The 15021-nt window shown below is 40.4% G+C and overlaps 1 long non-coding RNA gene across 2 annotated transcripts in view; it reads left to right on the top strand.

The window, feature by feature from the left end:
- Nucleotides 1-1440: 1440 nt before the first annotated feature.
- LOC118166953 overlaps nt 1441-15021 on the top strand; it is a 47115-nt gene continuing 33534 nt past the window's right edge. For both annotated transcript variants that reach the window (XR_004750834.1, XR_004750835.1), the window contains exons 1-5: nt 1441-1544; nt 2579-2744; nt 3691-3823; nt 5276-5410; nt 7723-7935. This is a non-coding gene — a long non-coding RNA (uncharacterized LOC118166953). The remainder of the gene's footprint in view (nt 1545-2578; nt 2745-3690; nt 3824-5275; nt 5411-7722; nt 7936-15021) is intronic.

The following is a 15021-nucleotide window of genomic DNA, read 5'->3' as shown; positions in this document are numbered from 1 at the left end:
CCTTGCACTCTGAAAATCAGTCTGAAATAGGAGTGAAGGTGGTTGTGCTATCTAACACCGGTTTTGCATGAGCCAGGCTCAAAACTGAGCAAAAGAGTTCATTCCAGCTGAATTCTGCAGTTGGGCTGTGAGTGATGGTTATTGGGTTTTGTTTGTTTATCTTTTCCTTCCCTGTAAATTCAGGAGAAGTGTAAGAAAGAATAACATGGAGACTTGTTGATGCTTTCTCAATGCAGGCTGGTTGCTATCTTGTCCAGGCAGGTTCTCAGAAACTCATTGTACAGGGGGAATATAAAAGCATGTCTGCGTTAAGCAACACTCAGCATAACTTGAATGGAAGACCTAACAATGTAAAACCAGGTCAGTAGGGCTTCTGTTGGAGACTGCAAGCACAGGAAACTTTTTGTGTTGGACCAGCAAAATACATTATTCTAAAGCTGACTGGGTTTAAGAGAGAATTATGCTTTGGAAAAGTTACAGGGAAGACAATGGGAATGAGTTTGGGAGCTAGTATTTATTTTTGTAGGGATGTTATTAATAACAGTCGCACTTGGAACTATGATCAGCATGAAAAGTGGTGTCCTTTAAAAAAAATAAAAATAAAACCAAAATCTTTTTAGCCAACCTTCAGACTGCCCAACTGCTAACATCTTGTGGCCAACTTGCAAATTACTTCCAGCCTTGTGGTCAGTAACCCGGACCCATTTGGTGTGATACCAGCACCTCCCTGTTTAGCACCAGCAAGGCACAAAGATCTTTACAGACAGCAGTCACTGACTGGAGTTAGAACTGTATCGCTGCTTTATCCTCTCTTAGGGTCTGGCATCTCTGCTTCAGGAGCTCGTACATTGGCAAAGCGCTCAACCCAAGCCTGCCAGCTCCAGAAGTGAATGGTGACAGGCCTGCTGTGCCCTGTCATTCAGTCAGCTTTAAAAGGAAACCCCAGCCTGTGGGGTAGAACGGACTTCTGTACATTTGATCATTGAATGATGAGGGAAAAGGAAATGTAATGGGACGTTTTTTTAACCTCTTTCATAAAGTAAATCAAGTTCTGTGCTGGTGTGGCTCCATGAAGGCCACTGGGATTATCAGACTTGACTTTGTTTCACTCAAATGGCGAAGGTAGTTTCAGTGGTGCCATGTAGTTTCTAGTTTCAGTGGTGCCATGTGGTTTCCTTCCTCCAAAATGTTCAGTGTTTCACATCTCCAGCTCTCAGTTGGGTCTGGAGCCTCTAGCTGGATACAGGCCCAGTTGCGCTAGACACTGCACAAGCCATTGTTGGGGAGGTTTTGTGTTAGCTGTTAAAAAAACTTTTTTAACCTTTTAAAGCTCTTCACAGCTGGCTGGATCTGCCCTCACCCTTCTGTTGGTGCACGTCTGATTCTTTGGGAGCTCTTTCGGCTTGCTAACCCAACAAAAACTTGTCTTTTTCCTGATTTAGCTCACCAAAGGGTTAGAGGAGTGCCAGAGTAGGAAGGAGTGTGTGACCTCAGATGGATTTCGTCTTGTGAGCCTAACACCTACATGAAGAAGGCAAGTGAAAGTAACACAATCACTGGTCACTTTCCTAGAAATGTGTGTGAACTCTTCAAAGGGTTTGCAAGCAGTGTGGTAGAGAGGGGCAGTAGTGCAATTAGGGGATGTGCCTTAGCATGTTGTTGCAAGGGGAGGAGGTGGCCTTGTTCCAGAAGGTGATGAGTGCCAGGAGAGAACTGGATGAATTACGCTCGTATCATGAATAGCCATTTAATGAGTAACAAACCCAGGAGGATCTGATACTTTTGTTTTGCAAATGGGGCAAACTCAAGATCCTAAGACAATGATTTTCTTGTCAGATACAAAAGATCATTTAAAAACTGCTACTTGAGCATCATGCTGGTGTTTTTCTCTGGAATAATAGCTGAAAAAAAAAACCTTTATAAATACATAAATATAAATATATATAATTTTTATATAAAAATGACCAAAAACTGCAACAACAAAATACAGTAACAATAGTAACATTGGGATGCTGCTTTATTCTGTGTTCTCCTGAAGATTAATTTTTGTACAGTATAGCTTTTAACATTACTATTTTCTGATTAGGCTGTAGATCCATGAAGTTGTACAATATTAACAAGCAGCTAATACTGTTTGTTTTTTGAAGAACAGTTGTTGCACCTCCAGGTGAAATCTGTGAGCATATTAAAGTTGACTTTAAAAGGCTAGAACTTAGCAGATTTCCTGCCTCTTCCCTAAGACTCCCTAAATGGCTTATACACTTCATTGTCTTGGACCAAGAAAAAAGGTCTTTTAGCTACGTGGTGGCACACTTACACAGAAAGCCCAGCATTAGTCCCATTATTTTCTTATCTCTATAGAGTTATTTCTGTTATTGTTTATAGCTTGTGAAAATGGGATCATTGCCAATGAGAGAGCTAAGAGGGAAATTCTCTCTGTGACAATTTTCATGCATCTGGTATAATTATAAATATTTTATATTATTAATAATAAATAGCAGTTTTATAGAAATAGTTTCCTTTTGTGGGCTATGGTAGGACAGCTGTCTGATTCGTAATTTTATAATTTGTCTTACAGGCAGTTTTGTGCTTATGGCATATTGACTTCAATGGGGAATTCTGCTTAAAACCTGATGGCACAAAAGATAACCCTGTATTTTTATGAAAGCATTTTTATTTCCACTGCCAGTCTTCAGGTAGCTCTTCAGAGAAGCTTTGGAAGAGGAAAATGGTGGGCTTTCCAGGTGTGTCCTCACATGAAAAGTGAGCTTGCTAGGAACAGTTACTGACCCGCTGTGTTGAGATAGTTGGAAATTTACCTGTTCTTCCCTTTTAATCTCTTCAGAACCCCTTGGAGCTTTGTCGTTGGGAACAGGATCACAACTTAAATGGATGTTACTGAAATCACAGTGACTCCTCAAAGCTTTATCTAAGGAGAAGTCCCATCATACTAAGACTATACAAGTACTAAGGTCAGTTTCTCAGTTTCCTGATGTGTGCTGGAAAACATCTATAACCCCATCAGTGGTCCTTGTATTTTAGTGGTTATTCCCTCTCTGAAGGACAACCTGATGAATCTAAATGACAGCCCCTGCCTCAAAGAGCAGCTAAGAACACGGAGGATGGTTGACTGTATTTAGCAGGGCTCTCCAGTTCTCGTAAGCTGAGTTAAGCTGCTGTGCAGCAGGTGAATCAGAAAGTTAGAAAGAAGTAGGTGTCTGGAACAGTTATTACCTTCCACTAACAAAACCCTGACTGGCAAGGTGGACTTAATACTTCTAAAATTGATAGCAAAAATGCTGCAACCTACTGACTGGCTCTTAGACACAAACCAGATACCAGGGATCCAGTATACAAAATCTTAACCCCCAAGGCTACTGGCCTTTTTTTTTTTTTCCTTTTTTTCCTTTTTTTTTTTTTTTTTTTTCTCTTTCAAATAACCTTGCCTCTCATAAATCTGTTGCTCATTTAAAGCAAACTTTCTGCTTGCATCAGAAATTACTTCCAGCATTGGATATGAAACATTCGGCAATATGTTATAAAATGAGGGCTGGATTCAGTGCTTAAATAAAGAAAGCCAGTTTGCTTCAAACGGATCATTTATTGCTACCTTCATGCTGTATATTTATTGTGAGGATATTGTCACATTTCTTTCAGTTTTGAAAATGTAAGTTGGATTTTCTCTTTCAGGTTGCCATCTGGTGTATTGCGAACAGTCTCAGAGAGTAAGAGGCCATCTGTTAATACTTTTTCAGGAAGCTTTTTATAGAGCAGTGAAGTGGCAAATCTCAAAAACACGTTGTAATGACTTACAAGATCTTGGGTATGTGTACAAGTAAAGGCTGATATTTTATTCCTATCAACAATATAGTTATCAAGCTGGGAAGGAAAGGAAGAGAAGAAAGAGAACTTGCACACAAATGCACATGCATTTTAATGGCTGTATTGCATATATTACTTTTTCTATTTTTACATAAAATGTAAAGTGAGTTTCTGAAGCTCTGATTCAGTTTATGCTCATGTACTTTAGCGAGACTGAATGCCTATTTGAGAAACAGCTTCCTTCTTTAACCTTTAATAGAAATCAAGTGGACACAGGATTTTGCCTAATAATGCTGAAAATGAATGCAGCTTATATTACCGTAGCATGTGATTTTGACATCTCTAGTGCTTACAGACATAAAAGGCCATTCTGCAAGATGGCTGCCATGCAGGAAGGCCTCTCGTTCAGGCTTTCCGCTTCTAGTGCCAGCAACCTCAGGTTCAATATCTGCTGTATTCCTGTGGCAGGAGCTTAATTCCTCATTCAGCTCCTCAAGTAGAGAGATCTTCAACCAAATTTATGTTAACTCTGTTGTTAATGGAAGGAGTAGAGAACACAATTGACAAAAGTGTTGTCTGATCCACCATTAAAGTATTCTGATTATTGTGGAACAAAAAGGATCAGGAAGGAGCTGGATAAAAGTGGCCAATTAATGCACACATCAAAGCTTGATGCAGAGTAGGTAGCACTAACACTTGCCTCTCTGCCTGTCTGACAGTACTGCCTCTGATTTTTCTGCCCACAACTGTGTTGTGCATTGGGAGGGAACAAGTAAGTCCTTGTAAGGTGCAGTGTTTAAATTGGTGATGGTTTAAAAAGAAACAAAGCAAAACACAAAAAGTGCTGTTGACTTGTGCTATCATCTTGTAGTAAGATGAATAGAAGACCTGTGGAAGAGAAGAGGTGACTTTGTGAGGTTATCCATTAGGCCTCTGGTTCTACCAGGAGTAGGTATTAGGTTTCTGGAGTGCTCCTCTGGCTATGTACACTCAGCCACTTTTCTTCCACTTGCATTGGATTCTTCATAATTTTATGGCATGGCAGAAGCAAATAGAGCTAAGTCATGTTCCTATTGTGTGCAGTGCTGAGGTTTATCTCAACTCTGTTCTGTCCTCTGTGAGAGAATACCTGAGAAAACATTTGCTTCTTTTAGGATCATGCCCTCTGAAAGCACTCACAGAAGCATCAGATTACTGGCATCAGCCTGACATGCTGAGGAAAAAAAAAAAAAAAAAAAGCAATCACTGACTATCTGGTGACTGCTGCAGTTTTTCTACAACAAAGATGTGATGTTGTGTGTTTTCTTAGGTGCTAATGCACCTCCTGAGTGAGTGGTGCATGCCACTTTGGCTGTACATTATCTGAAATGGCCAGTCAAACACTTTTTAAAAATTTATTTTATTTTATTTTATTTTAATGCTCTGTTCATTCTCTCTTCATTGTCTTCTACAGCACCAAGATTTCATTGGTGATGTTTTGGAGCCTCCCTCTATGGAGCCAGTCCTGCTTCAATAAAGAGTAATAGCAAGATCTTTTTCTCTTCAGTGGTTCAGAATTTGATGGTGGGATATCACAAATACCATCCAGGTATCACTGGTAATAAATGTCAGCGCTGCTGCATGTCAAGGTCATGAAAATCTGTCATAAAGGCTTTTCAGGCTACTGTGTGCTTAAATATTATCATCATTTAAACAAAACTAGGCAGCTTTTAAAGCAAAGGCATCATGAATATCACCATAAAATTAAGCGTACTAGCCAACAGTGAGGGAATCTGCAGCCTATATGTTGGAAGTGTTTAAAAAACAACACAGATTGGTATTTCAGTGCTAACAACCCTTAGAAGAGAGAAGTAAGTGAGCCCAGCTGTGCTCAATATAATGGGATTCAGCTCTGCTTTATGGTATCTAGCCACGGTCAGACTGTCTTCTAAAAGTTTTATTAAAAAAACAACAACAAAAACACAGTTTCTTCCAAATTATTTTTTAAAGAGCTAACATTTTTTTAATTGAAGGAACTAAAAATAATCTTTGTTTTGTACTTGTTTTTTAATGGCAAAGTAAGAAAAAGAATGAATGATAGAAACTGGGGAGGGGCTACTTTCTTGTCCAGAAAAGTACAATGTCAACTACAAGTTTTACTTATGAGATGTCTTTTTTTCCCCATCTAATATCTAATACTCATGCTTTGTTGCTGAATGGTCTTTTCTTAACCAAAGGCGATGGGCAAACAGTCAAAATTTTATTCATGCATTATTTGAGAATGCTATTAGAAAGATCTACTGCTGACTTGAATCCAGTAAGTATATGACAGAAATTAGTTCTGTTGTCTTTATTCTTTCCTCTCAGAACAAGCCTCTGTAGTTTTGACTGGCAGCTGCCCTGTGCTCTGGCATCTTTCTTCCTTTGTTAAACATGTGAAACTGCTGGGAGATCTCCTGAGATGTCAGTAAGTTAAGTGCCAGTGTGAAGGTGCATGTTGTCCTTCACTCATTCCATGTCTATTAGGCCAGGTCAGCATATAGGCAAAAAAGATCATGGCTGAAAATGATTCCCCAGAGAGGGAGATTCATAGGACTCCCCTAAAATTACCTGCCAATGGCTCAGAACTGAGCGTTACAGCTTACTGGGCCGCTACAGACTCCTCGAACACTTTGCAGGTAATGTATCCAAGGGTAAAGGACCAAATAGCTACAAACAGACGCCTTGTGCCCCTCCATCTGAAGACTGAGCATTGTAATAACAGATCCATCTTGGCCAGGTGGATCCTTCCTGTGCTACTGTTCACAGATGTGAAAATACAGGCCATGAAAGCTTCTGTCTCAGAGATCACCGTTGTCCACAGCTGAGCTATTCGCTACACCTAATGAAGGCCAGATTGAATTCACGGTGCATCATGTTGAGTTTTCAAGTACCTTAGCATATGAGGTACCACTTTTTGTCGTCAGAACTGAGACGTTACAATAATATCTGTGATCTACACTGGATTTGTACTGGTATAACCTGGGGCCCAGGCCTCTCATTTCCATCACGAATGGAAATTCTGTGTTGTGCTTGTCATGTGTTGCTGCACTCCAGGTCTGTTAGCTGCCATTCTGCTGATTTACTGGGGTAACGAAATACGAAAGATTGAATCTAGTCCTATTTAGGGTTAAGAGTCTGTAAATCTAATGCACTTGCAGAGACTAGGAATAATTTAAACACTGTTCACATTCCAGCCTCCACAGTACGGATGGGTATTTTGTTTTGAGGATTTTTTTTCCTTATCTCAACTGCTGTACCATTTGGCTATCTGAAGCTTTTGCATGCCTCACAAACACCATCTGTTACAACCCAAGACACAAATACTGCAAGTGATTAGTAATATAAGCCAATGTTGCAGCTGTATGTGGTGTAGAAACCTGATAGAACCAGAACTTCCTTTGTAAGCCTGACATGCTGAATTGTGCGTTTGTGGTTTGTCTAAGCTTTTGCATTCATCAATTAAAGATTAACTTTCTGCTGCTATGGAGACATGTTAGATTTAAAAAAAGAAAAAGAAAAAAAAAAAAGAAGACTGAAGAAAACAAGTGGTTTCTTACAGGAAGCATTATTAGAGCCAGTAAAGCACCTAGGACAGACGGAGTCCCCAGTAGAGAAATGTTTCCAACTGCCGCATCCTGATACATTATTAGATGAATCTTTGATGGGTTGAAATCCTCTATGTATTCTTATGAATGCTCTTCCTAAAGTCATAAAACCCTGAAAATATACATATAACAGGGATCTCTCAGCTGTTCTAGCCATGGGCGGATTACAATAGATACCAATATATTGCTCCTGTTATTCAATATGTGTTCACAGCAGAGACCGGCTCTCCTAGAGCTCCAGCACTATTTTTCCTTTTTGTGTTTTATCCTCCAGCATCGGCCTTGATTGCAGTAATGGATGAAGAACTGCTTGTGCTGGAGGATACCGAATTAGCAAGGAGCACCATGTGTTCTTGTGGATGTGCATGAGAGATGAATAGGAAGGAGATGAAAACTTATATTTGACTGCCTGCAGGATAATTATGTTAGCGAATGATAATCCAGGACATGGTTCAGCCATGGAGACTGAAATTCTGAAATGGTGGGGGTAAGTCCCATTTTAATGTTGAGTAAAAAGAATTGTTCAAATCAAGAACCATAACAGAACTGTTGTTGCTAATCTTCCACTCTATCTCTAAACTATTTTTGTCCCCTTACTATCTTTAGGCATTTGGATTTATTTAACATCATTAGTTAAGTGAATAGCAAATATGAGGACAGAGTTTGAATCAACTTTTGTATTTCTCCTCTTCATGAAAATCTCCCCAAAATCTCCCTCTTGAAACACTCAGTTTCTTATGTTCTGGTACCACATACTCCCTGTTTTTAAAATGCGAAGTTTTAATTAAAAAAATCCCTCTGTGTTATAGATGATAACTCGAATTTGGAAGAAGGTACACAAATTATTTTTGCTTATGTAGAATATTTACTCTAAGCAAGCGTAGTATTGTTCATAGACTTTGTTTTTATTATTATTATTATTATTATTTTCTTTGTCCGTGGAGACAGAGCAAGAAGTAATGGCCTTAAATTGTAGCAAGTAATAATAATAATACTAATAATAAAGCTAGATATTAAGGAAAAACAAAAACAAAACCAAAACATTATGTATGGAAATTACAGCAACACCTGGAGAGAGACTATCAGGAAAGCTGTGATCTCTACATCACTGGAGATCAGTAAGAGCAAATACCATCCGTACAGGTGATCTCACCTTGGGCAGAACAATGAGCTGAATGGCCTTGTGACATGTCTTCCAGTACTATGATTTTATAAATGTGTTTGCCCAGGAGGTCCTTTCCAGCACTCTGCTGTATATAAGAAATCTCAAGATCATCAGAGGAGAGCCAGCACTGAATGCTGAGATGTGTGGCTCTTGGGAGGCAATCCACTGCTGTGGCCTGACACCTGGGGCCTTTAGGATGTCCTGGGAAAGTTAATCCCTTCCAGTGGACTCTAATAGAGGGCTGGCTGAGCAGGGAGATACTTAATTTAGCTGGTCAGAAAATGTTGAGAATGAGCAAATCTTAATCCTATTCCTTTTGAGATTTGTAGATCTGGAGACGTGGCAGCAAGAAGGCATTGGTGTCAGACCAGTGTATACAGCAAAGAAGTCTTTGCTTTATTGCATGTCCTGTGTTGGCACTTTCTAAAGTACTGGAGCTGATAGTCAGAGGCTGATGGAGTAAGCAGAAGCTATTCTTTCCCTTTCACACAATGGCTGAATGGCTGGAGTCTTGGGTGTAGGACAACCAGATTTGATATGGAGATTGGCCTGCGGATATGTAAAACCATCTTTCCTTCTTGAATATTGCCTTAAACACTAGGCTGTTAATGTGTGTTGTAGCTCTTCTGAGCTATTGCAATTAACTGCCCAGGACTCATAGGGTCAGAGGAAGGCAATGAGACTTTCCAGGCTCGTGAGCATGGCTTATCCTTGACAAGGGAAAGGTGCTGCTCCAGGAACAACCAGGATCTGTTCAGTGGCCTGCCTTTTATTATGGGCTAGATTGCAGAAGAGGGAGCTGGCATGTTGTTAATATAAAGTTCATTCTGCTGGTTTGATAACTCGTATTTAAGTAACTGCAGCATATTCCCGAGCACTAAGCAGGCACGTGTTTATGCCCTGCTAGTTGCCCTTTACAGCGTATTATGAAGTGTAAGACAGTAGGACCGAGAGTGGCTATGATTTAAATGACTGAATTTACTGTAGATTAAATGTTTGCCTTTCATGTTTGATTTCTCATTAACAGAGAATTTACAAAGTCAAGTACACAGTCCTATTCTTACTTGTAAACTTAAAGCTTTCTCTTTTAATACCTAATAATAAGTTCTCCCCTCTGGTTGTTTAATATATCACTTGTGATTCCGTTTTGACAAATCTCTCAGCAGTTCAGAAAACTCTTTGTTACAAGAAAATAAATATCCTGCTGACTCAATGGGAAAGAAATGCTTTTTGTCCTTTGAAAAATGTTGCAGCCCTGTAGACTGGTCAGTGTTACTTATCTGAATAGTGCTATTATGGAACAGAAAAGGCACTTTATTGGGCCAAAGAGCATTCAAGGGTACTGAAGTATGCAGGGTAAGGTTATCAAGGCTTTGCTTTTGTAACACTGGTTTTAGCTTTGAAAGATCATCTTACATGTGATATTTGTCTCCGTTAAATGCGTTGCCTTTATTATTGCAATAGCTTTTCTTTTTTAATTACAAAATGCTGACAAGATGTTTTGCGGTGACGTATTATAACTACATTAACCAGGTACATTAGGATCTGTGTATATGGCAATTGATGATTTCTTTTTGTCACTTGCATAATGAACCTTCTGCCTGTACGGAATAAAATATTTATCTGGAATGCAGGCTGAAGCAAGTGCTGGAGACTGGAGAAGGAAAAAACAGGCTGCCTGCAGTGAATAATTGTTATAATCTCATTGTCCTTTGCAAAGTTGTTAATTAAAGCCTTTACTAAGCAGACTGCGCTTGCAGGAGTCCCACAGAAGTCAAGTTGCTGTACTCATGTGCATCTGTTGGCTTGCAGTGCTTTTAGCATACTTAATTTTAGGGAACAAAGTTCTCTAAGTTTCATCTCAGAGAAACTGTGTGTTAGGGAGGGTGTCTGGTAATGCTCTTCCCCTTCTTTTGTCTGCACTTTTTACTTTAAAATAGAGAACATCTGAAAGAGGTTGGTGTCTGAGCAGGTAAACTAGTGCGTGGAGCTTGAGTGTTGTCTATCATCAATATTGGCAGGTAAGCCTTCCATGCGTGTGGGGCTGTTGGTTTATTTGCAGGTGCTCTCTGGAGCTTTCTCTATGAGGAGCAAATGGTATGAATCTTGTGTACTATGCCTATTCTGGTTACAAGTTCTATTTGTTATTTACTATTTACATTTCTGTGGCAACTGGAAGATTCATTTAGGGATTTTGACCATTCCTGGTAGGCAGCAGTGTAAATAATCTGCAGAAATAGTATTTTGGATGATGGGATCTGAGCAAAAAAATGGCCTATTGATGTCAATTTCTTTGTAAGCATTATTAGAAAGGAGAATTTTGGAAAACTGAATGAATTAAGTTTTAGGTTGCTTCTGGTGTCAGAGGACCGCATGGGAGGAAGGAAAGTCCTAACTTTAAAAAGTAGCAAATGGAGAAGTTTGGTGCTCAGGGTTGATTGGAGACAAGAGCTGACATCTTGGGAGCAGATGAGAGGAAATGAGATGTGTCACTAAATCAGGAACAGCCTTAAAACTCAAGGCAAACAACCCATAAATAATACAGAAGGGAGAGCCCAAGGAGGAAGGGAAAACCAGCAGCATATGATGGGGTGAAAGGGGGAGGTGAGCTGAGACAAAAAATGGTATTTGCAACATCATTTGGGAGCAAATAGTACTGGGGAAGGATTGTGTTATGAAGGCCAGAGAGAAGAATGTTGATGTTAGTAGGATGGATCAGATCCTGTGTGAGAGAGAAGCAGAACTATTATACAGACAAAATCAGTGAAATGTGGATGTGAAGATTGAAGGTGGGATGGATGAACAGGTGGAGAAGCAAGCAGAGTCAGTGTGGGGAGCTGTGAGCAAGCAGAGACTGACTGGGCATATGAAGGCAGAGAGAAGTAAGAGATGGGAGGAGGATGAGAATAATTCCTGGACAACTAAAGGAATGAACAGAAGCAAAGTGATTTCTATGTCTGGTGGGAAAGGAAGAGGAAAAAGGCAGAAGGAAGAGTAAGGCATGGGGAAAGTCGGAATGTCTGATGTCCAGTTTTTCTTGGGAGAAAGTTGGCAAGAGCTTGTGTGGATAAAGAATAGGAGGCAGAATGAAATGTGGCAGTGGATTTATTTTAATCAGAAAAGCAAACTTTGTTAGAGAAATGTCAGGGAGAATGACCTACTCGTGGAGGAAGTAATTCTGGTGTCCACAGTTCTACTGGAGCTGCTTTCCTTGGTGAGTGAGCCGACGTGGTGTAAATGGAGGTAATCTGGGATGGAAGCATGGAAACCCAGATCTCGTTACACGCACAACAGCAGGAGAGACTAAGCAAAATGAGCTACTTTATTAATGGCAATAAGGAGGGAGCTGAAAGCAAACAAAAGTCCCTCCTGATGCAGCTGGGTTGTGAAAAGCTGAATGACACGAGGAGGGAACATGTCAGGCCACTCCTGCAGGTGTGAGACCGAGGAGGTAAGCAGCCACGAGCACTCACCAGCGTAAAGATGCCGTCATGAGGGTTAAGCTGAAAGAGCCAAGAGTCAGAGAGGAAGGCTGATGAGAAGGTGAAGCCATGGCAGACAGTAACAATATTGAGGGGACGAGACAGCAGGACTCGTCTTTAGTAGAATGGAGAATCTCTCCACGGCTTGATTAGCTTAATTAGGCCAGTTATTTTAAGTTAGACCACACTTCATAATTTTTGGCAGTCTGTAAAAATAGAATTTTAATATTAAAAAAAAAATCAACAGATATGTGTAATTGAAAATGAGCTCCCAGTGACTCTTAGGCAGCTGTTTCGTGTTTCTGTGGTGAACACGCCAGCATGAGCCAGGAGTCGCGGAGCTGGGTCGTGGCGGAGGAAAGGGCTCCTGCTGCAGTCCTCCCAGCCAGCATTGCCTGCATCCTGCTGTGACCGAGACCAGGAAAGGCTATCGGCACTGGGCAAGTGCACAATTTAATGCTTCCCAGGCTGCTGACCTGGCCCCCAGCAATTTGTAGCTCCTGGATTTTCCGAGCCAGCCAGGTCACTTTATCCCTAATTTCTCCTGCCTGTCTGTAGCGAGATCGCAGCTCCAGGGGAAGCCATGCTTCCACCAGCAGAGGTTGCTGCTGTTCTCTTCACCTCCTCCTCGTTTTGAGCAAGCTAACCTGTCATGTCAAGCATTTAGCTGAAAGCGGTGGGAATTGTCAAGCTTTAATGTTTCCCAGACTGTAGTCTGCCACATTAACAAATCTTTCACTTTTCAGAAGATGATAGTGTCAATCATGATGACAGGCTGAAAGACACCATTCATTGTTAATTAATTATTAGCTGTCAACTCAAAGACTTTGTTGAACTAAGAACATTCAGGCAGATTGTGGATTTCCTCTTTTTTAAACTTTGTTTAAAGGACACTAAATACCCTTAATTATCAAAGTAAGTTGAAATCCTTTCATACTTCTTTCTTCTGCAGGTGACTGCTACAGGTACAATATTAATTATAAATAGAAAGAAGATTCTGTAGCTCCTTATTGCTGATTTATGTTTTCATCATGGATGAACTAAAAAGGAAAAAGTTTCCTTTCTTTGCTTTGGTAACAGCCTGTGATCCCTAGGCAGCCTCTGAGTTCTGGTAGCTTTAGGAAACAAACAAGAGAGGAAACTCTTCTTTCTGGAGAAAACCTGAGGGCTATACAGCCTGAAACAGGGCTGTGGCTTTGTCTGACTCCACCGTGTAAATCCTTGGATTTGAGTTGTTGGGATATTTCAGTTTCACTCCTCATGTCTGAAAAGCTTTTGCCACGAAAACAAGGGATGGCTTTCTAATTGGGGTTCCTGCAGGTAGAATGAACTCTTATCTTTTTTTCTTTTTCTTTTTTTTTTTTTCCTAAGTAATTATCTGATTTCCCAGCAGTTCTGAGCATGCCCAGCCATCACAGCACAGCTGGCTGACACAGGAGCCTTACAGCTGGAAGCGAGGTGCTCATATGGACACTTCTCTGGTTGTGGGGCGATGGGAGAGCCCAACCCAGGAAAGCAGCTGGTGCATGTAAGTGTTTGCAGAATGTGTCTGCAAGCTCCAATGCACTGGCCAATACTCTCTCCATTTGGGCCTGCTGAATACAAAAGTGATACAAAAATACTTACCTACTTCATAGGAGTGCTCTGAGGCTTAATTAATGCGTATGGGTAAAATGCTTTGAGATCCTCGGGTCATAATGATACTTAGCACTTTATATCTTCAAAGCCCCATACCCAATGCGAAGGAACTAATCCCAAACTAATTAGGCAAAAGGCACTATAAAAGTGCCAAGTGTTGTTATTTGCCTTAAAGTATTATTATTTAATCACAAATTGCCTCAAAGTGAAGTGTGACTCTATGAGATTAGAGACATAGTAATTAAGGCCTTGATTTAATATTTTAAAATTATTCAGCACACTTCAATGCAGCTCTTGATTTTTTTTTCTTTCTTTCCCAAATACCCGGCACACATTTTAATTTTTATAAACACTGCATCCTCATCACTTAATAGGCTTTCCCTCTTCTCTCAGTTGTGTGCCCTTAGGACGTTGCAGTGCTGAGGGAAGATAGAGTTTGGGGAACAAGGATTTGGCCAAGTTGGAACACAGCAGACTGAGTATGTGCATGTGTGAATTAAATATGACAAGAAGGAAATGTGTAAATAAAGTCTTTCTTGCATGTGCGGTAGATATATTTATGTATGTGCTGTGTAAGTTCTACAATGCAAAAACATCTATGAAAGCATCTGTCACCCCGCATTACTTATTCTGCCTTTGAGATACAAGCTGCTGCAGACCTTCTTAAAGATGACACTTCTCTGCATGTCAGGGAGCAGCTGTAGTTTTATTGACTTGGGAAGCAATGACTTGGGGTATATAGGCTGGTGAATTTCACCCCTCTGTATAGAAGCCTGGCAGAAGGTTCAAGGACCACTTCTCTCCCATATAAACCTATTCTAGAGGTTGAAGTGGATGTAGAGACCTGAGTACAGGATTTAATTTCAGCCATAAAAAAAAAAAATGCATTGGGTTTAGGGAAAATCTCTTGATGGAAATTGAATATATTTGCTCTTTGTCTGAAAGCAATAGAAGACATTTATTTTTCTGATGCAACTGATTTTGAAGTTCACAGATTTCCATGAGGAATGGATGTGGCATGATCATACTGTGCCAGTGTAACTTGACTGGCCCCAGCGGAGACAATCCCCAATCTTCTCCTGCTGGGAGGAGAAATTATAATTCACAGTGAGGTTGAGCCAACAAGTTTATGGGATAGGGAGACTTCGTAGTGACAGGGAACAGTGTGGAAACATTTTAGTGGATGAACCTTTTGGTGGCAGGCAGCCAAAATGGTGACATACTGAAAAGTCAGTGGCAGCCACTCAGATCTTAATTCTGTGCAGTTGCTGTTCTAGTGAGGAGACAC

The sequence above is a fragment of the Oxyura jamaicensis genome, chromosome 4 (genome assembly GCF_011077185.1).
Source record: "Oxyura jamaicensis isolate SHBP4307 breed ruddy duck chromosome 4, BPBGC_Ojam_1.0, whole genome shotgun sequence".
Taxonomy (NCBI): domain Eukaryota; kingdom Metazoa; phylum Chordata; class Aves; order Anseriformes; family Anatidae; genus Oxyura; species Oxyura jamaicensis.
Note: the sequence above shows the minus strand (reverse complement) of the source record. Positions and strands in the feature narration are given on the sequence as shown.